Source organism: Lissotriton helveticus, chromosome 6, assembly GCF_964261635.1.
Source record: "Lissotriton helveticus chromosome 6, aLisHel1.1, whole genome shotgun sequence".
NCBI classification, from domain to species: Eukaryota; Metazoa; Chordata; class Amphibia; order Caudata; family Salamandridae; genus Lissotriton; species Lissotriton helveticus.
Genome location: NC_136067.1, coordinates 1,777,143,220 through 1,777,170,036, shown reverse-complemented (window position 1 = coordinate 1,777,170,036; position 26,817 = coordinate 1,777,143,220). Strand labels below are relative to the sequence as shown.

Here is a 26,817-nt window from a genome sequence, read left to right as displayed (position 1 = left end):
CCTATAATCTGCATATATCGCTAACTTTTATAGTATTAGCAAAAAACTCAGGAATGCACAGGTAAAGGTAGGCAAATGGTGCCTTTGCATGCACACCCATGCTGCATTATACATACTCCTGAGACCTTTCTGCACGTGTACAGACCGCAATGGTAAATGTTGCGCAGTTGTGTTTTATTGGGAAAATCTTTTCAGTGAGGAGCAAAGCCTTACCACATACCCACTCAAAATATGTGCTTGTTAGAACATTTGTACCTTATTTGCACACCAATCCGAATGTTTTTGGAAGAGATTTACATAGGAAAATAGCGTAAAAATACATTGGTATGTTTGTTAATCTGCTAAATTATGACTTTATGCAAGCCATCCACACACTGCCCATACCTGTCACGTTTTAGGAGTTTAGTTATGGACTACATCTCCCAGAATGCCTGCTGTGTAGTCTGTCCTCTCTTTCCTTCTAACTCCTGCTTCTGCTTTCTATATCTGCCTCTCTCAGTAAGCCCTCGGTGCTTGTCACCTGTGGTGTTGCCCTTCCTTAATGCTGATCTGACCTGGAACCTTGTTACTGGAGTTCTGTTTTTACTCTTCTTTGGGATGTTACTCAACCACTTGGATTTGCGCTGTGAAGCAGTGATAGAGAATTGAGCCTTCGTTTTCTGTTTCCGCGGTGTTTGGTGACCTCTGACCCCATCTGGGAGCCGCGCTGTGAGAGCTGAGTGAGAGGCTCTCTGCCACCACGGACGCACATACCTTGACCTTAGTGACTTTACCGCGATTACTCACTGAAGCAGAGAACATATGATAATTGAGCGCTAACATGTAGTGCATGCCCTCTGTGCTGATATCTTGTGTTTATTTCTACTTCTTTTTTGGGGCACGGCATTCTGCTGAACATTTTGGCTTACCAAAGAACTGGTGAGAAGCTCGGATTTGTACTTTGGATATTAACGGAAGCAAGAATCATTGCCTTTCGTGATTTACGCAGCTGAGCAGGAAGAGACTGCATTCATGAAGCTAAGTAGCTTTTCATATATATGACTGTGTACCAGTACATACAAAGGACCTTTAGCTTTCCAGAACCGGGGTTCTTGGGCAGCTCCTGTTTCGTTTGCATTTACTTTATTTTTTACTTTTTTGCCCTTTTCTACTTGGATGAATGTGGCAGCTTATTTAAGTAAGTGAAGTCCCACACATTTATGTATAACTGATATTGTAGTCTGTGGAGGAGTGCATTTATTTGTGTCCTTGTGTCTCCATGCAGGAACCAGAACACAGATCTAACGTATGGTGTCTCTCCTGTCGTCGCGCCCTGTAGATGGTTTCTGGCTGCCAATCCTTTATGTTTTATTTCTCCACTTTTCCCCTTCCCTGGGTGAGGTCCTCATAGGGGAGTGTTTATGTATACGACTCACTTGAGTTACCGTTCCTAGGGAGGAGAGAAACTAGCAACTACATCGCTCCTGCTGTACTTGATGCTTAAGGTTAGTCAATCTGCCTGACTCTGTGACAATACCCCTGAAACACCCATGTTTCTACTCCTAACCCTAGCCTACGCTCTCCTAAATCAGCAACCAACTGCTAGTAAATCCTCACCACGTGAAACTAAAGAGCGATAGTGCCCTCTACAAACAAATAATACATAGATTTTGGCCGGCTAAATAAACAAATTCAGATTCTGTGGCGTAGGGCTTGGGATTTCTGGCTGCAAATTAAACGTATTGCATAACTATGTAACACTTGTGCACAAAACTGTTGTCTGAATCGTCTCTTAGTACCTGGTGAGTAGAGACGGCAATGTTGACAAAGGCAGTGTGCCCGACCTTCGATGCTACTGTCAGCTCTCGAGATGTATTATGAATCACACTCATGACTATTGTCACCGGCGACCTCATTGTTTTCAGCCTGTTAAGCCGTGACTCTAGTCTCCCGTTTCTTGACACTGCCTATTCCTACAGTTTTATTTTAAAGATATTTTTGGCTTTTATTGATTTATCACCTCTGCTCCCTGAACATTGTAAAGGGAGCCCACCCTTCTCTGGATACTACCTATATATCTATATCATTTTATTGTTATCACCTTGCTGCTCTCTGTAAATTTAGAAATCACTGATACCCGCAAGGGTCAAGTTTGCGCTATAAACAAAAAAAAAATCTGGAGCTACTGCCCTCACTACAAGGGTCAATTCTGTCCAGTTTTGTATTGCACAGCATACATCTTGTCTCCTTGAATTAATGAGCAGCTCTGCATAGCGCTTCAAGTCTGGCTACATGTGCCAATTCATCAGGGTGCTAAAACCTGATGGACCATCGGGTATTGCCTTAATGACAAGACTTAAGTCAGATGTTTGTAAATATTGTAGATGAAATCATGAGTGCACTGCATGGTGGTTGGGTGTGAGGATGTGTATGACGGAGGATGGGTGGTCGTGTTTGCATGATCATGTGCAAAGCTTCTTCAATACTAGGGCGTATTATAATTTCAAAACAAAAAGGGGAAGCATAGAGGTACTGATAGAATCACCCTCCTGGTCATATCGTATTAACAGTGAGATTCTATCAATGTGAAGAGGTGGGAAGTGAATATTTTAGATATTTTATTTTTATAAATTTTTAAGAAAGGGGAACAATTAAGTGAATAACTAGGCTCTCTTTTAGACGTGGAAAAAGGAGAGCACAATGTGCTTGTTAAAATACCCCTCACACACTAAAAAAATCCATTAGTGTCATGCTTCATCATAGGGGTCTTCCCGTCCCTATAACGGGGCGGGGCGTGCTACGACCAGACGAACTACGCGGGAGCACTATAAATGTGACAAGGCTATGTGTTGGTGTAGGGGTGTCAGTGAAGTGTAGGGACCTAGCTAGTGAATGCAAAAAATACAAAAATTAAAAATTCCCTGGCTAGTAGAAAAATATATTTTATTAGCTTCTCTAGCTGGGAACGTTAAGAAGGGGAATGTAAGGTAGAGCATTAGCTTACTACCTAGTCAATTATTATAATTTCACCATAACCATACTTAACAGTTGAAGGGAATATATTTTCATGCCATAACACAGGAAACTAAGGCGTAACATGGAAAAGACCATGATGAGCATCCACATATGATAGAGGTGGATTGACAGTGTTGGAGGACAATAGATTGCTTTTTGACTGTAATAACTAGTATGCATTCTGGATATGTATGATGGAACTGTAGTTTGAAAATAATGCTGAACTGGATCAAAAATTAATAAGACTGGCTAGCAGGTGATGACTTACTAAAACTGTGAAAGACACAAGGTCACATATATCAAATAATTTTGCATTCACAAATGGTGCAAATCCGTTATTTTGTCCGTTTGCGAATGCAAAATAACCTTTCGAGATGTATGAAAGACTTTGTAGTCGCAATTTTTTTTCTGATTTCTTAAAAGTGAGAATGCAAATAGGGAATCACAATTTGCAATACCCTTAGCACATGTACCAAGCATTTTCTAGATGCAAACTGTGCATTTAGTAAATGCTATCACCATTGACTCCAAGTCGATGGTAACCGTGTGCAATTTTTGAAAAAATGCACAAAAATTCATTTTTCACAGTGCCAATGCACATATGCCCCTAGACTTGAGCTGTCACCTACCACACTTGCAAATCACAAAGGCGCTGTCTGAGCAGAATCGCAAACGGTGTGACACTAGTCTTTTGTGACTACCTGGGGCCAGGACAAGGAGGCAGACAAATCTAACCCCCTGTGGGGTTGGAACCTCCAGAACCTTCTCCTACTTGAAAGTGGGCACCAGGTATAAATAATGGACCCTCAGACCCAACTCTTCAGTACTCCTCTGGACCTGTGGAAGACGTAGAAGGACTGCTGCACTGCTCTGCAAGAAGGACTGATATTCTGTTGCTCTGCTGCCGGAGTGAGAAGGACTGGACCTGCATCTTGAACCCAGGATCACCAGAGTAACTCCAATGGCAAGCTGGCTGGCCTCCTAATCAGAGCCTGATGGACAGAAAAGGCTCCAACCACGTTGAACCCAGCACCTGGACTCAGTCGGCTGTGAGTTCTACCCTCCAAATGGTGCCAACCCAGTCCTGGACCCTTGGAAGTGGTCCTGAAGGTGCTCTGCCATCCCAGCTGTGGTCCTGTGTGCAGAACCGACGCAGCACAGCTCTTCGCAGCACCACTGCTTAGCGATGAATCTCCGACGCAGGACCTCACATCACAGTTCACAGCTTACATTTTTTAAATTGCATATCTCCGGTTTTACTGATTGGATTTGTGACGTTTTGGTATCAATTTAATAAATCATACTCTAATTTTCTAAATTGGTGTGCAATTTTTCTTGTGGTGTGTTTAACTTTATTTCTGTTTCAAGTGCTTCAGAAATACTTTACACATTGCCTCTTAGTTAAGCCTAGAAGAACATTTTTATTTAGGGATTAAGGCAAAGACGTATGCACCACTATTTAAGTACCGCGACTAAGTCCAAAGCGAAGGTGCTAGAGCCAGGAATGTAATCCCTATACAAACCCAACAGGGAAGATAAGTAAACCCTACTTCCTTGACTAACTAGACTTTAGAAAATGGACAGCACCCTTCGAGATTAAATACACAGTTTACAATAAATGATGTCTCAGTATTTGTAAAGTCACATATAACATTGTCATGGTTGTTTCCCAATGAATATATAGACAAGAGACTTTGAATCTTCAATTTTCTTTCCTTTAATCAGTTTTTCATTTACCTTAAAATAATCGCTGATAGCCAAAGAGCCAACCTTCTTGAACTACCAATACTCCTTAAATAAGAAAGGATTTTCTTTTGATATTTTATGAACTGTTTGGCGCGTTTCGTCCGTCACCGGACTTCTTCAGGGCTGAATGAAACGTATAGTTTTCAAATTCATAGATGCTGCATAATTTACCGTCAAACAGTTCATAAAATATCAAAAGAAAATCCTTTCTTATTTAAGGAGTATTGGTAGTTCAAGATGAAGTCATAGAAAGATGTAGCAACGGTTTTAGTCTGGCCAAGGTAAGCCAAGAACACCGCAACGACGAGCGTAGCAACAGGTCCTCTGGTTCAGGTACCAAGAAGTCCGGTGACGGACGAAACGCGTTGGCTCTTTGGCTATCAGCGATTATTTTAAGGAAAATGAAAAACTGAATAAAGGAAAGAAAATTGAAGATTCAAAGTCTCTTGTCTATATATTCATTGGGAAAACAACCATGACAATGTTATATGTGACTTTACAAATACTGAGACATCATTTATTGTAAACTGTGTATTTAATCTCAAAGGGTGCTGTCCATTTTCTAAACTCTTAGTTAAGCCTGACTGCTTTTGTGCCAAGCTACCAGAGGGTTAAAGCATGGGTTAATTTGGGGTTTCCTTGAGTTTCACCCTGACAGAGATTGTGGTTGCTGCTTGAGAAGAGTTTCACCCCCCTCAACCAGGAACACAATTTCCAACAATAGTAATGGTGAAGTAGTACCAAAAATCAATAATGATAAGAATTGGCATAGTTATGCTTATTAATACTGTGGCTATCAGTATTATTCCTACATTAGCATTATGATTACTAAAGTTGTTACGTGCATCATACAGCGTGATTCCCCAGAAAGCAAACTGTTGTAGTACATGCGGTCCAACAATTGTAGATATTCTAGCTCGACATTTCAGAAGAGAAGAACCAATTTCTTTGACATTTTCTGGAATTTCCAGCAGGAGGTTTCATCCACAGTTTTAAAAGGAATGGAGTTCTATAACAATATACCTTGAATCTACAGACTTTATCACCTAATTTCTTCAACTTGAATTTGGGGCTCTTGAACAAAGAGTGAACTCATAGATCTAACTTTCAGTCAAGTGACACAGCTGACAAACTTGCTCCTAAAGAATTTTGCACCATGTATCTAACCGATGTGGTGCGTCATGCAAAAAACTTGCAGCACTATACATTTGCGGACAGAAGACAGTTAAACTGGCATAAAGAATGTCATATATTGTCAAACTTATTTATGAAAAACAAGTTATGGCAGGAAGGTTCTGAGTAAACTGCAGCATTGTGATATCCCTTTTATGTAGATCCAGGAATACAGAGCTATTTAAGTCAACACATAACTAAAGAAACAATATAACAGGTCCTAGGTTACATGCGCTCCGGTTTAGGGAGGACCTGGCCTGGCAGTTCGGCTGGGCTGATTTGCATATGGCTCAGTCCTAAATAAAGTGGCATAGTGTGGAAAATAACCAGGGATTGGGATGCGGCCGGCATAATTAACAGTGGCTGAGATTAATTCAAGCATTTCATCCATCACTTTTTTGTATACTTTAGTCCCCCTAAGGGGGACTGGTATGCCCAGACGTGTGTCCAGTTCACACCGTGTCACTAGAACCAAGCTATACCTGGCTGATGACCCCCTACTAGAATGAAACCGGTCCTAGGTTGCTTGTGTTCCGGTTAAGGGAGGATTTGGCCTGGCAGTCAGGACTGTTCCTATTGGAGCAGGGTGAAAACTGATTTGCATATGGCTGGGTCCAAACTGAGGTGGCAAGGTGTGCAAAATAAAGATGGATTGGGATGCTGTGTGAATAATTACCAGTGGTTGAAATGAATTAAATGAGTCCATCCACCACTTGTTTATATACTTTTCTAATGCTTGAAACACTAGAACTGTCATCATACTTCGATGAAAACTGGCATTGGTCATCAGAGTTGACCTATCTATTAGGAAAACCTACTGAGATTATTTAAAACTAGGGTGGGCGTGAGATGCATTGGGCAGAAGACATTGACACCAAGTTGACTGATTGCGTCCTATCACTCAGGAAGGATTCAGTTAATCTCAAAGCATTACCCTAAATAGGAAAGTCACCAAGTGTTGCACAAACATTTAGTAGTTGACACTGTCAAATGCGGGTGACAGATCCAGCACAATGAGTGCACCAATACGTCCTTGTCTGCTGTAATCCTAAAATGTTCTACTACAGGCATAACAACCACCTCAGATCCCATTCCTCACCTAAATTCGGACTTTTATTTGACAAGCAGTCCTTTGACTGCCATGATCTTCTGAAACAGGGAAGTGGCAGCCCTTTCTACAATGTATATAGATAAGGCAGCAAAGATATCAATGAAATGTAGCAGGTCCAACTTAAAGGAAACATTTATTACATTTAAAAGTAAGAGAACAACTTCCACTTTCAGTGACAGAAAGTATTTACAAAGACAGGTGCCTAGGCAGGAACTTCTAGGCTTGCTTTTGGCCATCAAATTATTAAAGCTCAGCTACTGAGAGTAGGAAAAACATCTCTTAACTAATCTATAAGATTGCTCTTGCCTAGGTGTTTTTATCTTCCTCATCATGAATCGCAAATTCATAGCAGATTTTTCCAACAATTTCATGAAAGTAAATACCGAGATCTTCATGATAAAACATAAGAGGGCACAACTTCACTGTGCTGACTACTAGGATTTGATATAGATTCAAGAGTTCTGAATAGTTTCTTGGGAACAAAGTGAGCAGGACTTATTATTTGTGAACTGAATCAATGTTTTACTGCTCTGACTTTGTGATTATATTTTCTCATTTGAATTACATAATACATTTTACCATGCTGTTCATAATTTATTCTCAATTCTTTCCAAACTTATTAGCAATATTGGTTATGCTTGTGCAATATACCATTTAAACCTACTATATGATTGATGGGCGGCGATAAAATCAAAAGGCACTAATGTATCTAGTTCTCTCGTCGGAGCATAATGAATGAACAATGAATGTTTTGTCTAAAAGAATAAGTTACTTACCTTTAGTAACACCTTATCTGGTAGAGACTCTATCTAGCTGCACATTCCTTACTTTAGAATACTCCCTAGGCATTAGACTGGATCCAGAAGTCTTCAGCAGCACACCTACCTGCCAGTGGGGGGCATCGTTTGGCTCCACGCCATATGCGCCTGAAGTGAGTTGCGCCGAACCTACATAGGCGCCAACCGAGTGAGCTGACGTCAGTTACTTTCGCTACTTTACATGCCAGGAGCGTAAAGCCACAATGAGTACTGACAATTAGTGTGAAAAACTAAGACCCTGAGAAGGGTGTTCCTTACACTGCAATCACCTCACAGAGCTGGGAAGATCTGTAAGGAATTCACGGCTAGATAGTACCTGTACCAGATAAGGTGTAACCAAAGGTACTAACTTGCTCAATTAACAGACTCATAGCTGCAAATTCCTTACCTTAGAATAGATACCCAAGCAATGCCTTCCCGGAGGTAGGTCTGCAAAGCAATTTTAAATCAAAAAAGTCCTGTAGGACCGGATGGGCAAAGTGTCAGTCATGGCAGATCTGACTGTCCTAACAGTAGTGTTTTGTAAACGTGAGCAAAGAACACACTGGTCGCAGCCATGCACACAAACCCTCAGGGAGTAGCTTCTTAGCCAATGCATAACAGAACAGTATCCATTTTGAGATGGTCCATTTCTGCACTGCCTTATCTTTCTTAGCTCCTACATATCCTAAGAAGAGTTGATCATCCACCCGGAACTCTTTTGTGGCGTCACGGTAGGACAACGCTATTTTTGGGCCTAGACAACAGAGTCTCTCCTCCTCCTTGGAAGGGTTAGGTGAAGCAAAGAAGGTAGGCAGGGTGATGTTCTGGTGTACACGGAAGGGAGTCACCATATTCAGATGGAAAGAGACCGGGTGTCGGGAGGACCAGTTTGTCGGCAGAAGGTGGAGTAGGGAGGGTGTGTCGAGAGTGCCTGCAATTCACTCACCCTCCTGGCAGATGTTATGGCCACTAGAAATGCGGTTTTAATGGTCAATGGCCTCAGAAGGAACTGGTGCAGCAGCTCAACGAGTGTACACATCAAAAAGGAGAGAACAAAATACAGATCCCACTGGGGAATGATGAATGAGCGCGGGGGGGGGGGCGTGCTGCAAGCCTTTAAGGAGCCTAGACAAAACAGGTGACTTAAATAAAGCACCCTGGTTCGGCAAACACAAAAATGCAGAAATAGCTGAAATAGCTGAAAGATAACCTTGAACTGTGACTAGAGCAGAGCCCGGCTGAATCAACGATAGAGCAAACAGAAGAATTATGGATAGAGGTGCAGAAAGGGGGTAAATGTTGTGGGCATCACACCATATACCAACGGCAGGCATATACCGACTTGGTGGAGGGACTTTTAGCTGCCAGAATAACATCACCAACTTCAGACAGAAGGTCAAAAGCTGTCAACTGTTGCCGATCAATCTCCAAGCATGAAGGTGAAGGGTGCACAGGTTCGGGTACAGAACCTTTCCCTGTTGCTGCGATAGAAGATCTGCTCGAAGAGGAAGCCTGATCGGAGGACTGATAGTCATGCCCAACAGCTCGGGATTCCAGACTCTTCGTGCCCAATCAAGAGCCACAACAATAACTTGGGCCCGGTCGTTCCTGATCTTCCTGAGAACTCTAGGCAGGAGTGGTATTGACAGAAAGACATATAGGAGGCAGGAGCCCCATGCAAGATGAAAAGCATCTCTGAGAGAGATGCCTTGGAAACTCCAGCATGCAAAACTGCTGATGTTGCATGTTGTCGGCAGTGGCAAACAGATATAAGCAAGGCTCTCCCCACCGATGAAAGAGTACTTGTACCACCTCCAGATGAAGACATCATTCAAGATCCACTAAGGATCTTCGGCTGAGTTTGTCCACCCGGACGTTCAGAGAGCCCACCAGGTGTTGAAGCACTAGGGAAATGCCATGGTGTTCCAGCCATATCTAGAGATGAAAAGCCTCTTGACAAAGGGCCACGACCCAACTCTGCCCTGTATGTTGCAATACCACATGGCAGAGATTTCGTCCATGAACAACTGCACCAACCTTTCCCAGATCGAATGCCAAGAAAACCACCTGAAGCTACAACAGGTTGATGTGGAGCTTGGAGTCTGGTGGAGACCAGAGTCCCCTGCTCGCCATCTCTCCCAGATGGCTGCCCCATTCCAGAAGTGACCCATATGTCACCACAGTCAGCGGTCTGGTTGAAGGAGCGAGAGGAGTCTTCCACTGACCCAATCACAGCTCGTTAGCCACCACTTCAGGCCTTTCGTAGTTCCCTCTGAGATCTGGACCATGTTGGAGAGATTCCTCTGATGCTGATCCCACTGGGACTTCAGATCTCCCTTCAAAGCCTGTGTATGCTAATGGTCATGAGCAACAATAAGGATGCAGGAGGCCATGAGGCCCAACAACCTCAGGGTCAGTCTTACCGGAATCCTGGATAGAGGCTGAAATAGAGGCTGAAACATACGTGTCATAGCCTCAATTTTGTAGACTCACTGCTTGGGAGGATACACCCGAAACTACACTGCGTCCGGAACAGCTCCGATGCAAAAGAGCATCTGAGTGGAAGTCAGATGTTACTTCGGCATGTTTATAAGGAACCTCAGTGAGCTCAGAAGGGTCGCCGTGGTCTAGAGGTGGTAAACAACTGTCTGAGGGGAGCCCACCTTCAACAGCTAATAGTTGAGGTAGTGAATCTCTGCAGGTGAGCTGCAACCAGCGCCATCACTGTTGTGGACATACAAGGGGAGCTGGGAAGATCGAAAAGGAGTATGGCAAACTGAAAGTGCTGTTGGCCGACTGTGAACCACAGGTAATGTCTGTGGGCAAGCAGGACAGGATGTGGAAATATGCATCCTGCAAGTCCAATGCTACAATCCAGTCTCCCGGGTCAATGGCAGACAGAACTTGCATGCATGAACATCTTGAATTTCCAAAAAGTCAAAAACTTTCAGAGGGTTTGTCCATAAGCGAGGCTTGGACATCCCTTGAAAAAACAGTTGCTCCCAGCCAGGTGTGGCACTGCAGGGTCACCAACGATGAAAACGCTTTACCCAGCGAGTCAGTTGAGTCCAGTCCATATCGTTTGATGAACTTTGCTGCATCTCTCCCGTCTGCAATATCTTGGTGAGACAAGACAATAGGCAGTACTTGCGCAACCAAATCTCAAATGTAGGGGACTATCAGCCCAAAAGGCATGCGGTGCTCAATGACGACAGTGCAAGGCTGGCAGAAGAAAACATTATCTTGCCAAAGGTATTCAGCCTCTAAGATTCCCTATCTGGCGAAGTTGTAGGGAACGCACCAGGGTTGATCTTAAATGCTGAGGCTTAGACCACTAAGCTCTTTGGGGTGGGGTGCTGGATAAGGAAAATGGGGACCCCAGGGGAGGGGCAACAGTGGCAGGCAACTGACCTATTAACAGGAGCGCCTGTGCTTGGACCACATTCAGAGTAGGATGTCAAGACCTCAGCCATCCTAAGCACCAACATAGCAAAAGAGGCTCCCTCCTCGGTAGCCACGGTAGGAGGAGAGAGCAAGCCAGTGTTAGGTGAGGTGTCTAACCCACTGACTTCTGTCAGTTCTTCATACCATAATGGTCCTCAGACCACTCCCATTTGTCTTTTGTCTCCCTCTCCAGGCCTGTCCAAAGTAAAGGGCACTGGCACCGTTCAGGTCAGCATGGTCCAGGTCAGACAGGAACCAGCGTCATGCAACGCCCATTCGGCTCCATATCAGAGTCGAGAATGACGATGGGGATGGCACTGGAGCAGCGGCCAAGGAAAGTCTCAGTCTTGCCGGCGGCTCTGTTCTGGATCCAACAATGGATCCATGTGACCCGACTGGAGCAGAGGGCAAACCCTCCGGAGTGGATCAAGTGAGGGCCCCTCCCGAACCTATGGGGCCCAAAGGCGATCCAGAGGGGCTGGCCCGCCAAAATATGAAGTGCCTGGCCTCATAAAATTCATTAAGCTGGGTGGGGGTCACTCGGAAAAAAGAAGAGAAGCGCAAAGTGGACCCTGAATCAGGCTCTGCCGAAGAGTGAGTCCTGGAGTGTCCCAGCTCCAGTGCCTCGTTGGAAGACTTCGATGGGTGCAGTGAAGTCGAAGACTTCAATGGGTGCAGTTAAGTCGAAGACCTCTTTGAGTTCTTGGAATGCTTATGCTTGTGGGACCTTCCCATCAACTTCAAGTGCAGCAACATTAGCCAGGTGCGGCTCGGCAAACAATCCCAGTACCTTCTGCATGAGTACAGTTTAATACCAGGCACTTGTCTGAGAAGTATTTAAATCTGAGTGAGTTTATGGGTGTCTAACCCAGATTCACCAGTTCTCTTCACTGAGGTTCAGTAGTGCCTTAACTCTCTTCCCCATACCAGCACACATAATACAGGCAACTAATGAATGCATAGCTCCAAACACTGATGGCACAGGGCTTGTCCCACAAAAAGATTCACACTCAAAAGGCAGTACTAAAAGCACAGTATGCTTCGCTACATAATGTGTGTAAGAAATCAGAGTATTAGTTGATGGCAGTGGCGTAGCTAGACGTACTGACGCCCGGGGTGCCCCCTAAGTGTGCTGCCTGGGTGTAGGCAAGGGGGTGGTGGCGGCAAGTTTGTCCTCGGGATCTCCCCAGCCAAGCTACGCCAGTGGTTGATGGCGATGAGAACCCACCACAAATAATCACAATCCTCGTCCGGGTGAATCACTAAATAAACCTGTGCTTAACCCACTGGTAGCTTGGCACAAAATAGTCAGGCTTAACGTAAAAAGTAAAGTATTTATGCAGTACATAAACAAATAATACAGTGAAAACACAACAGAGGAAAAATCCCAAACCAATTTAGAAAAATAGATAATATTTTAATAAATAAAAGGATACCACACCAACAAAATTCCGTTAGGTAGAACGAAAAATAGGAATTTTTAAAGTCTAAATTAAAAATAGCGCCAAAAAGCTCAAAGAGCCAACCACGTTTATCTGGTTGAATTAGAGCGTGAGAAAGCCAAAAGTATAAGCAGACAGCTACAGAGCCTGTACTGGATAAGGGACCATCCCAGTGGAAAATTTACTTTTTAACTTAGAAACTTTCATGGAGAAAAAGTGGTCGCCGAAGAGTCGTCAGCAGTGTATGCCTGATCCGAAGAGGGCTCCACAATTGCAGGTCGCCGAAGAGTAGGGTCCCATTGTGGCCGTTGATGAAGGCAGGAAAGCTAAGAGAGGGCAAAGTCAAACACTGTGCCCAGGAATGCCTTGATGTTGAACAGATACTGCTCGGCATCAGTCTTGGTGTAGCCTCTACGTTCGGACATAGAATCTTTTCTGGAAGTTGGATCTCTTTCAGCAGGGAAACCATCAAGTTGAGGCCAATCAGCGATTCAATGTGGGTGGCTTCAACTGCAATCCTGGTCTCCATCAGTTCTCCAGGGAGAAAGTTTGCAAACAAGTCCCACTTATTGCAGCTTGGATACAGTAGGTACACTACCACCAGCAAGTGCCAGGGCCTGGGGGGCATCACTTGAGGCAGTTAGGACTCACTCCAACAGAAGCCAGCACCAGGGTCCAGTGCAGATCCTGTTGGTACAGGTCAGATGGGCAGTTGGAGGGAGAGAGGCCTTTGGAAGCTTGTTGTGCGCCTGTAGTTTAAACAGGAAGGGGCACCAACTGATCCTTGGAGTCCCTCCTGGGGTCCTGGGTTGAAAACAAGCAAGTCCAATCTTCCTTCAGATTCTTCAGACAGCAGGGCAGTGCTTTGTCGGATTCTTCCCAGGTGCGGGAGTGTTCTGAAGGTCAGAGGGGTCCACTTTTATGCCAGACTGTGGGTGGATGATTAGGCTTTGTCCACACCCCAAAAGCAGTTCTACTCAGTTCCTCCCATTCAACTGGGTTTGGTGCCAGCCTGGCTAGAGAGACAAAAGGGGGCAGACCTAGGTGTAACTTCATCTTCCAGTGACATGGTAGGCTACCTTTGAGGTTCAGGAAGGGGCTGAGCACGATTCCCAGGCCATCCTGTCCAGGTGGGGTCGCCCTCCACACACCCAGATCTCTTTGTCCATTGTCTGAGAGCAATACACATTTGACCACAGGTGAGCTTTCAGGTGACAGTTGGACACTGACTGGAAAACCTTTTGGTTTCAGGCAGGAAAATGACAAGCTACGCCAAGGAATAAGAAGCAAGCAAATGAGAGTGACAACAAAGCCAACCAGTTGTAAGCAAAGTAAAGTTCTCTGTAAATTCACAAAAGGTGCTTTGCAACCCGACAGCTTATACAATCTGGCCCGAAAACCCTAAAACAGGGGGAGATACGGTTATGCTGTTTGCGAGAGATTGCTTTGTCAACTTCGCCTGCAGCACCTGAACAGTCAACAAAGAGGAAACTGAAGTACAAAGTGGACCCTATGACTCTCATCCAGTTTTGTAATCACTCGTTCAAAAAAAATTGATTTACTACAGTTTGGAAGGCAGCAAGAGGTCTACTAAAATCAGCATTGCTGGATGTTCTGCGACTGTCACAAACACCCGTCCTGTAGATCTATCAGAGCTTTTTGAGTGCAGTGGGCACATCTAAAGTCTAAACTGAAATTATTTTATTCCCACAGATTATTAGACATCAAACATCGTAGCCAAAATGGAACATTGGAGATGGCTTCAAATTAGCTATGTTTCCATGGTTTTATGATCTCTTTTAGGGCCAGGGGACAGTTACAAAAACATGTTGTTTCAACTGACATAGATCCATCTTTTCAACAAAGAATACACTTTTTGGAATTATATATATATCTAAAAATTCAATGCCAAAATCTATTCTTAACTAATGATGACAGGATAAAGCGTGCTGTGTTTTGGATTTAGGAACCATTATACATCACCCAGTCTTATCCTTCAAAGTGAACAGATACCCCAGGTACTTTCACCTCTTCAATTATAGGAAATGTATTATGTGAGTTGGTTTCTACTAGTATTTCATGAAGGCCTAATATACTGAATGAACAGTTTATTTAAAATGCCTGGAAAATAAATTTTGATACAACAGCTATTGAGCTCTGATTTACAAAATAAAAAGGCTGGCAGCAGAGGGGACATCCCCTCAGCCCTCCTGTGACCCCAACTAGAGCTGGCACGGGGTGTCACTCGCCGACATCAAGTTCTACAATACTGCAGTGTTGCTGGCAACATGGTAATTGTGATTATCCAACTTACAGCAGCATTTATGTGACACCACTTGTCAGTGGGGTTAATGGGCGGGAACACAATGCAGTAGCCGTTCTCAGCACATACTAATGAATATATTTAAACTACCACCATTGGCTTTGGTCAAAGTGTTATGTATGCAATGTTTTCTCATACAACATTCTGATACAGGGAGATGAACTGAAACAGTGCACCTTTCTTGCTTTGCGTGAACATGTCTTATCAATCAAGCATGCAAGGGTCGTGTTTATATTTCATAATCCAGCACTTGAATTTTTGACATAAGACTACATCCGGCACCTCACAGGCATTTTATCATTTAAAGATGGTTTATACTGAACAGAAGTCAGATTGTGGAGTCTAGCAGCCTATTTCTTTGGGCTACAAAAGTTAAACAATGGAATCCATGTGTGTATAAGCAAGTACTTGAGAATCAGTAGAGTGTCACAAAACTACCTTTGGAAACACATACATTTTCATCACAAAACAAAAGCCAGTCTACAAAACACTGCATACTCAAGTGCATGTTGATAGATGAAAGATCACACACTAAATTGTTTTCTTAAACTCTAGAAATGAATGCTGCAAGGCGCCAACCTCTGTTTCCACACATTTGTCTTTTCCAGCAGGCACTTGAGTGCATTTGTTTAAATACTTTCAAATTGTGGTCTCTAATAGAGTCGTTGGTGATATTTGAAGTGAATCAATGGCAGCAGAAGCTAAGTTAAGAATGCGCATGAAAATAAACCTTTCCACCCCTAAGTAAGTAATGGGCCAATCCAAAACTAGTGTGGCCACCCGGTTGCCCTTGCCCTTGGAGACAAAATGCTAAGGGAAAGCATCCATATGTACAAATCTCTGAAAGACCGCGAGACTTCCAGCTCTCTTTTTTTTTAAAAAACATTTTTTATTGAACAAGGCGGTAGGAAAACATTGGTACAGAATTGAGAGAGAGAAAAGAAAAAAAAACATTGTTCACATCAAATTTTTAACAGTTAGACAATTTTCAGACATTTTACAAGAGATAAAACTGGAATAAAAAGAGTGGATTAAAAGGGAAAGAGACCATTATAAAAACTTACAAGGACGTTGTGAAAAAAACGCAAATTTTAGTAAACAATCCCACTGCAAAAAGTGCAAAAACTGCAGTAAAGTGCAACTGCAAAAAGGAAATATAATCCATTAAAGTGCAATTTTAAAGTGCTAGTGCAACATTGTGCAAAAACAGCTAATATAAAGCAGCATTATTAGAACAACAGTGCAAAAATCCACATTCTCCTCTCCCTCCTCATCAACTACCCTTTAACAATTCCAGTTTCTCAAAATATTTCCAATTTCTTTCAAATCTTGCCGTGGCTTTCACCCTGCCTGCAGCTCTTTCGAAATTACAAGTTCTTCTCATTTTATGAAACCATTTTAACTGTGATGGAATCACCACTGATTTCCAGTTTTGAAGGATTAAAGACCGTGCAACTATATAAAGAAATACTTCTTCTGTTTTGTTAAACCTGCTCCTGTCTTTACATATGCCAAACAGGGCCGCCTCTGCTTCCGGTAAAAGTACTTTCCCAGTTGCCAGCTCCATATCTACGAATATCCCCTTCCAAAAAGATTCCAACTTCGGGCAGGAAAAGAAGATATGACACCATCCCCCCTGGCCCATAGCATTACATTTAAAACATTTATTCACAACGTCCGGGAACATTCTCTCCAGGGCCTCCGGGGTATAATATGCCAACCAGCGTGATAGAAAAGACATCCTCTTGTAGTTAGCCGCCCGAAGAGCTTTATTGCCCAGATGGCACAATACCTCCCAATCCTTATCTGATAGAACACACTGTGTTGAGAGGCTTATTTTCTCTAAATGTCTATCAATTACAGGAGATGATCTAATAAAATAAAGCTTTTTATACCAAAATCCAATGCCTTTATTTTTATCTCCGTACAGAGCTAATAACAAGGCATTGGGAGAGATAAGCGGGCCACCTATCTCTTTTCTAATAAAATAGACCATTTGCAAATACTCAAAAAACATAAGCCGCCTGGGATTATTCGTTCTATCTAAAACCTCGTGTCAGCTAATTACTTTATTTTGTACAAACAGATGTCTTAATTCCCTAAACCCGGAGAGTTCCCAATTTTTCAAATGATTCAAGGCTATCTTGAGACCCATTTTGGCACATTCCGATAAACTCAAATAAATTGAGCCATCAGATCCGTGTTTTTTAAAAAGGAGCAGTAATCTTGATGTATACCCTTTTAACGTCTTATATCTTGATTTCTTAGGGAGCTTTGCTGTTTTTAAAAAGATAGGAATTTGAGAGCCTGCTTCCTGTATCATTTTTTCTAGAAAGAAATTATCTCTCGTCTGTCTAGTCCTTAATAATCCTGCCACAATATCAAAAAAGGCTGCTTCATAATATGTCTTAAAATGAGGAAGAGCCAGGCCGCCTCGATCAGCAGCCAGTTGGACCACCGAAAGCTTGACTCTTGAGGCCTTTTTGTTCCAAATAAATCCTCTCAACATGGATTCAAGTTCATTAAAAAAAAACAATATTGACTTTAATTGGGATATTGCTAAACAAAAATATAAGCAATGGCAATACAATCATTTTAACTAGTGACACTCTACCAATCAAAGACAATGGAAGTAAACACCATTGATCTAGCAGATTTTTTATTTTATTCTTCATTTTAATATAATTCAAGGCAAAAAGTTTTTCATACTCTCTGGTCACATATATACCTAAGTATCTAATCGGATCCCTTTTTACTGCTTGAGGCTGAAGATAAATCGGTAGAAAATCTATACTAGTGTTAAATACTAGAACTTCCGTTTTTTTTTCATTAACCTTATACCCCCCAATCTTTTCATAATCCTTGAGCTCACTCATAAGACGTATGATATTTTCTTTTTCAGGAGCCAAATAGAGGATTATATCGTCGGCGAACAATTTTAACTAAGACATCCCGACGATGGGGGGTAAAATAGTAACATTGTTCCTTATTCTTGTTACTAAGGGTTCGATAAAGAAAGTAAAAAGTAAGGGGGATAAAGGGCAGCCTTGCCTAGTTCCCCCAATTTATTTTAATCTTCCCAGCTTGTTTAGCACTGATAATTATCTGGGCTGATGCCCCTTCAGAGATATTATTTAACATTTGAATAATTGAAGCAGGGAATCCAAAATGGCCCAGAGAAAAAAAAAGCGCTGACCAATTAACTAAAGACTTCCAGCTCTCATTCATGAGCAGCAGAATGCATGTGACTGATCCTATGTGCTACTATGTTTGTCAATCCCAGAGGATATACTGGAGCAAAGAAGATGGTGATACAAAGGCTTGTCGCATCGATATATATATATATATATATATATATATATATATATGATCAAGGGCTTCTAATGCCGAAAAGCGTCACTGCTTGAACGAGCGTCGACCCAATTGTAGTGCATTATTTTATTTCCTTCTTGCAAGAGTCAAGACGCGTTTCGGCCGACCAAGCGGCCTTGATCACATGACTTACGCAGTCTGACAAGCCCCTTTTAAAGTGCACATGCATCAATTTTATCATAGACATAGAAATAATACTGTAATGTCTAAATACATATACAAGAATGCTTTTACATGCGTTTTTTGAATAACCGTTTAAATACTTGTTATAAACACAACCGGAAAGAACATTGATGTCAGCATAAATGCTTGGTTTTTAATATTATCTTAACTTTTATGCATATATTTGCACAGTCAAGATATGAATTCCGCAGTACAAGATGTCTCAGGGACCCAACAAGGTTTTTTACCCAGAGATAATTGAAAATCTACCCCTTTTTTCTGTACTAGCAGACGCTATTTTATGCACAAGAATGAGGTTTCATATCTTGCTTATTTTTAATGTCCTAGATGGTATTTTACCGATATTTATTCTGACATTATGTTGACTCCGCTGTGTATTTGCACATTTGCGTATTTGCACAAACATGTAAAAATGACAAAAAATGCAAACATTGGCGATACGATAAGCCAGAGTATGTTGTCTATTTCCATTGAGGTATATGTCACGTGAGGGATTTGAAATGTGCACTTTCACTTTAAAAATGCCTTCCATTTGGTCATTCATTGTCGAGTGAACAAGCGGCGGGAGCCGCGAAACGCGTCTCTGACTTTGGGCGAATAAACAACGTAAAGAAGGAATTTGGGTCCGTGTCCTGCTTTCTGGTTAATGTGCGATTAAGGCGTATACGCTAGTCCTTTCAGGATTCTAAAATATAATTGACTGGTGTTCCGACCGGTCATTCACGGACCCCTCCTCCATCTTGGGCAAGGCAACAAATGGAACCTCCTCCAGGGTAACCTAAGAGGATTATACATAATTCCAAGACGGAAAACAGCCAAGCCCCCCCACACCAAGGAAGGTGAAACAACGTACCGGCAACGACTTGAGGTGAACGACCGAGTGGACGAGCGAGCCCACGGAGTTAAATGACCTCGGAGATTCGGATTACCAGGTACTGGAAACATTGACACTGACATTGTGGGGAGGAGGAGTAAACAAGTTTGAGCGGGAAAAGAATTGGTTAAATCAAAAATCCACGTTTTTCCTTGCAATAAAACTACCAAATATTTCATAAATTAAAACGCCCAAGATGTCGAACAACACTGTCCAGGAAAGGGAGACAGCTGCCACTGGCATGTTCAAAGATACCCCGGAAGTAAGTCGGAATGTACGACTCAATGATACGGCCAGCAATGCAAAACCGGACTCTATACAATTCAAAATGAAACAACTAGAGAAAAAATGAGGATGGAAATGAGTAAATGGTGGGAATCGAGGTCCCTCCAAAGCTATATTGAAGTAGGAAGAATCCCCCGTGGCCTAAGACTCCTCATCGCGCCCACATATGAAGAGCCAAATTTGGAACTCATGCGCGAGTGGGCAGAATGCAATCTAGACTCCTCTAGAAGACTCACTTTGCTATTGATCAAACATGCCGATATAGATCGAGCTCGGCTGTTGAATAAAATAGATGCCCTGAATGAAGAGTTGGGAAAGATGGGGCAAGAAGAGGAGATCAAAAAATTACATAAAGAAATGGAAATGCATATAAAAAAAGAAGAGGAAAAGATTAAAGAAAGAAAAACGCAGAAATTTCAACGTGATAAAATGGACTATGAGGTAGGACAGATATTTACGTTTGCTAAAAAGTATGATGCAGTAAAGCCATCGCAACAAAGACGTGGACCGGCAACCAAGAGGGCTAATGCTCGTCAGAGGAAGGTGGGGGAGGAAGTCGCCACCAGCAGCTCAAATGAACAACTGTCATCCAACAGCGAAGAAGAATCTGAGCTGAGAAATCCCTCAGGAGAAACCAATGGTACAAAACCATCGCCGGGGGAAGAGATGAATATTTTAGCAGCCCAAAGACTGGCATCATTAAGATCAAGAAATCCGCCGCAGAAAAACGTAAATGCGCAAACCACAAGCGAAAACAACGTCGCAAAGCAGCAAACTGGAAATCAAAATGCACAAAAAAAAGAAAAAAACATATTGGAAAAACAAATAAATGAAACAAACAAAACCGTGGTAAACCTGTCCAAAGTAACACTGACAAAGGATGAGATAACAACATTAGGTTTGGGGTTATCATACTGCCCGCCCATAAATTTCGATTATCCAAGAGTCCGGACGGACATATATAAAGGAATAAGAAAACTTACGTTGAAAAAAATGTTTGCAATAAAAAATAAACAAATTGAAGGCGCTACACAGGGGGACCTACAAGTGGAGTCCACACCTCCAGGATCAAATACTGAAGCAGAATTATTTGAGATGTGGAACCAGGAACAAACTGTGCCCAACACACAGATTAGAGAAAGTGGCACTAAAGGAGCAGGACTGACAAAATTTAAACAGAAATCAACTTTTTGTCCTATCACAACTCATGATGCCATTGATACTTATCATGAAATCATTACTAGCAAAATTAAAAAAATTAAATACAAAAATTGGATTGACCGCACAGAAGTATCGAAACCAAGATCACAAATATTTCCAACTAATGAACAAGCTAAAAAGTCACAGAGATGTCATCATAAGGAACAGTGACAAGGGAGGGAATATTGTACTTTGGGGACAGGAGGATTATAAAAACAAAGCCATGAGTCAATTGAACGACAGGAAATGCTATAAGCGCTCGGATATAAAATCACTAAAGGAAATGTATCAAATATATTACAAAAAACTCTCAGGATGGCGAAGTAAGAAACTAATCAGTGAGGATGAACAGAAATATCTAACAAATAAAAATCCAGTTGTCCCCACGATGTATTTCATCCCGAAAATCCACAAGGATGAAAAAAAGCCTCCGGGACGTCCTATCATAAGCGCGATGAACAGCATTCTAGAAAAGACATCTGTGTACGTTAACTATTTTATACAGAACTATGTCAAGTCTTTACCCTCGTACATCAGGGATACAAGTGATTTCATAAACAAAATCAAGGACTTTGCATGGAATGAGGAATATTTGTTATTGGCATTAGACGTGTCCTCATTGTACACCAGCATCTCCCATGAAGATGGAATCAATGCGATAAAATATTATTTATCAACCAGAGACTCTATCTATGAGCATCACAGCGAAATGATAACATCTATGATAGAATTTTGCTTATATAACAATTATTTCATGTTTAACCATTTGTTATATCGCCAAGTGCAGGGGGTAGCAATGGGGGCTAGCTTCTCCCCGAGCTACGCCTGCCTTCATATGGGCATGTGGGAGAAGCTAGTCCTCATGACAGAATTCACTGAGATTATGACTACCAGGATTAAGGTGTGGTATAGCTTTATTGATGACCTTTTTATTATATGGCATGGTACTAGAACAGAAGCACTTGAGTTTGTAGCACAAATAAATGTTAACAAACTAAATCTCAGATTTACAGCAGAAATCAGTGCAAACAATGTAAATTTCCTAGACACCAAGGTATATATACAGGATAACAAACTTGAGACTACTTTATTTAGGAAAAAACATCTGGGAACTCGGTTCTTCATGCCACTAGTTCGCATTCACGCCACTTAATAAATAGCATTCCCTATGGCGAGATGCTCAGAATCAAGAGGGTTTACAGCACGGCAGATGAATTACAAAAGGCACAACAGGAAAGTAAGAAAAGATTTTTAGCACAAGGCTATTCAGAACAGGTGATAAACCAAGCAATGGCTAAAACAGGGACATTAGTCAGAGAGGACCTACTGTCCAAAAGCAATAAGAAAAATTTGGACACTACCAGTGAGGAAACTTCATCTAAAGATGATGTGAATACTTTTCGCTTGATTATAGGCTACAGCAGACAGCATAAAGAATTGAGAAATATTATCCAAGAAAGCTGGCCTATTCTTTTAAGTGATCAGGTACTAGGACCCCTGCTTCCGCAGAGGGTGTCCATTACCTACAGTAGGGCTCCCTCTATGTGTGATAACTTGGTAATATCAAATCCCGAAATTTTAGCCAACTCTATATGGTATCAAAACCTGAAAGGCTTTAAGAGATGTATAACATGCAAAGCATGCACACATGGTACTAATACATCCACATATGTAAGTCCTTTTAGAACTAAACCCTATAAAATAACTAAAATGCTGTCATGCACATCAGAATATGTGGTTTATGTTCTAACGTGCCCATGTGGTAAAATATATGTTGGGAGTACCAAACTACAAGCTAACATAAGAATACTCCAACACCTACGCGCGATAACTAATATGGATAATACCTATCCAGTGGCCAGGCATTTTAAGGAGGTCCACGGATCCAATAACAGAGGTTTATTCTATTATCTAATTGATTCAGTACCCCCAAACAGACGGGGGGGGAGACAGAGAAAGTCAATTGCGCAGACTCAAAACGAGATATATTTTATTGTTAGATTCTAAACAACCACAGGGTCTTAACAACACGGAAGAATTATACACATGTTTAGAATAGGTAATCTGTGGAACAAATAAATGATGTACAAGAATAAGATGAAACAACACCAATTATGAGATTAACATGTTAACAATATCCTAAAAGAATTTATTATGTATTTAATTTAAAATGGGATGTGCTTATGACATTTTAATCTGTATATAGTATTTATTTATTATATCAAGGTTATTGGACATGTTAATTCTCGTTATAAATCCTATGTACATAATCTGTGACATAAAGAAGGAGTTAAGTGACTGGTAGACATAACGTGTGGTAAAAATAGAATATATGGAATTCGGAATATGGATAAAATGCAATTATTGACCGTACACAATATACAGTAATAGAGAGAATTATGATGTAATAATGTACTGTATATATATATATATATCAATTTTAATTTACAATCTTTTATCACAAGATGAATCTTGTGATTCGGACACTAGCACTTTACGGGGATATTTTTCATTTCTATTTTTAATTTAATTTTATTTTAAAAAAAACTTTTTTTGAACTACGTCGGGATATATATAGACATACAAAGGTATTTTACTGTAATCGATTTTTTGCGAATTTGCACATACAGTTGAAGTCTAGTTTGATAATAAATAAGGTATTGTACCTGTATTATAATATTATCTTAACTTTTATGCATATATTTGCACAGTCAAGATATGAATTCCGCAGTACAAGATGTCTCAGGGACACAACAAGGTTTTTTACCCAGAGATAATTGAAAATCTACCCCTTTTTTTGTACTAGCAGACGCTATTTTATGCACAAGAATGAGGTTTCATATCTTGCTTATTTTTAATGTCATAGATGGTATTTTACCGATATTTATTCTGACATTATGTTGACTCCGCTGTGTATTTGCACATTTGCGTATTTGCACAAACATGTAAAAATGACAAAAAATGCAAACATTGGCGATACGATAAGCCAGAGTATGTTGTCTATTTCCATTGAGGTATATGTCCCGTGAGGGATTTGAAATGTGCACTTTCACTTTAAAAATGCCTTCCATTTGGTCATTCATTGTCGAGGGAACAAGCGGCGGGAGCCGCGAAACGCGTCTCTGACTTTGGGCGAATAAACAACGTAAAGAAGGAATTTGGGTCCGTGTCCTGCTTTCTGGTTAATGCGCGATTAAGGCGTATACGCTAGTCCTTTCAGGATTCTAATATATATATATATATATATATATATATATATCCGCAATACCTCGCAGATTAACCTAGCATAGACGCAATATCATGAGCGTGGACCCAATTGTAGTGCATTATTTTATTTCCTTCTTGCAAGAGTCAAGACGCGTTTCGGCCGACCAAGCGGCCTTGATCACATGACTTACTTAGTCTGACAAGCCCCTTTTAAAGTGCACATGCATCAATTTTATCATAGACATAGAAATAATACTGTAATGTCTAAATAAATATACAAGAATGCTTTTACATGTGTTTTTTGTATAACCGTTTAAATACTTGTTATAAACACAACCAGAAAGAACATTGATGTCAGCATAAATGCTTGGTTTTTCGTGACAAGTAAAAGCATTGCAATGATGGAGGTTCTTCCAAGTTACATCACTTTTTCTTGGTGCCTATAATGCTTAAAGAGCCTCAACAACCATATAGTCATAGACCAATTTGATGCAGTTCATGTACATTTTTCTCAAATTTTTAGTGCTCACCTCAACGTGCAAAATAAATAAACCTGAAAATTACTGTTCTCCAAATAATATACCAAAGAATAAATTCATCATATGTTAGTGAAACATTCTTTTCATAAACAAATATTCATAGTCACATTGTTTCAATTATCGATGCTTGTTGTTGCTTGACAAGTCTACTATTGCTCTCTCAATTTAAAATGTAAATGAGAAATTGTTTTTTTAGGTACTCCAGTACTTATTCATCGAAAGTGACCTGTGCTTCAGTGCAACAACGCGAAAGTGCTCCATGTCAAAGTGCAAACCGAGTCAGAGTTACAGTTTTTTGGGGGAAATAGGGATTGATCTAGGGGAAATGTGCAAAGTATCAGATGTGCAAATACGCAAAAAGTTATAATTAGCAAACATATACCATAACCATAAGACAAGTCTAAAACAATTGATTAAAAGACAAGTAAATAAAACTACCCATATTGCCTAAAATCAATTATAAAATACTATATCACTGTATATGGAGGCTATACACATATTTCTAACTGGGAATCCCACAGTTATTGCTAAATAATACCACAACCAATCACATATAATCGAAGAGATACTTCATAAAAATGTATGCAAATCTTCTGTTGCATTCAGCCCCCCGCCCCCGGGCATTTACAATCGAATTCTAGAATGTATTTAGTCTCCATTCGTCTGAGGCATGATTCTCTATCTCCTCCCGTCTTTGACATTGGGATAGATTCAACTGCGTAATATTTGAGAAATTTGGGGTTGCTGTTATGCACAGCCTCAAAATGCCTAGCAACTGGATAATTCTTGTCCTTCTTCGTAATGGCTCGTAGATGCTGCGGTATACGTTTATGCACCTGCAGTTTGGTGCTGCCTACATATTTAAGATGACAGTCGCATTCCAGGACATAAACACAGTACTCTGTCTTGCAGGTCAGATGTTATTTTATGATTCTTTTAGTCCCTGAGAATGCTGTGGTGTATTTCTTGGTGTTAACCCCAAACTGACAGGCCTTGCATGTCAAGCATCTATAAAAACCCTTTCTGGAGGGTAACCAAATGTCCTTTTTAAAGGCTTCCTGGCTGTTCCTAGATAACATGTTGCCCATACTTCTTGCTTTCCGAAAAGCAATAGACGGATTGGCTGGCATCAGGTCCCCAATTATGGGATCAGACTGAATAAAGTGCCAATTCCGCCTTATGGAACTCCTCAACTCCTTCTCTTGTTTAGAGTAAGTGAGGATCACACGGATGGGGGCAGATTTAGAATTTCCCTCTTCTTGTGTAGTCTTAGATTTGTACCTGAGGAGTTCCTGCCTTGGCTTCTGTTGGGATTTCCTCATAGCGGAATCTACCACTTGTTGACTATAGCCTCTTTCTATGAATCTAGCACAGCTCTCCAGCCGTTTTGCTTTAGTATCCTCCACATTACTACATATGCGTGAGATGCGAAGCATCTCACCATACGGCATGCTTTTAATTAAATGCGGAGGATGGGCACTGGTAGCATGGAGCAATGTGTTGCCCGCAGTGGGCTTTCTAAAAAGGGTAGTGGTTAAGATATTCTCATTTATAAAAACCTGTACATCTAAAAAGGTTACTGAATGTTTGCTAATATCTGAAGTAAATCCAAGATTAAGATTATTAACATTGATTTCATCTATGAATTTCCGCACACTCTCCTCTGTCCCACGCCAAACAATAAAAAGATCATCGATGTAACGCATCCAGGAAACTATATTGTGTTTGCATTCAAATTCATATTCACGCCTGAGGACCAGTTCTTCCCACCAGCCCATAAGCAGGTGGGCATAGCTAGGGGAAAAACTGGCCCCCATAGCTACACCCTGGATTTATTGATAAAATTGGCCATTAAAAAGGAAGTAGTTATTTTCTAGACAGAACAACAGCAAATCTAACAACATTTTCGTGTGCTGAGTGAGTTCCAATGGTCTAGTGCTCAAAAAATATTCACATGCACGTAGACCATCCCTGTGCTTAATACAAGTATAAAGGGAACTCACATCCAATGTCACAAGTAATAAATCAGAGCTCCACACAATGTTTCCTATTTTAGAAATAAAATCACTAGTATCTTGTATATATGACTCCAGTTTTTTCATATGAGTCTGTAAAAAGTAGTCT

The 26,817-nt window shown here is 41.2% G+C and overlaps 1 protein-coding gene across 1 annotated transcript in view; it reads right to left on the bottom strand.

Moving 5' to 3' along the window:
* SRBD1 (S1 RNA binding domain 1) overlaps nucleotides 1-26,817 on the bottom strand; it is a 781,048-nt gene that overhangs the window by 229,806 nt on the left and 524,425 nt on the right. The gene's annotated exons all lie outside the window — the stretch shown is intronic.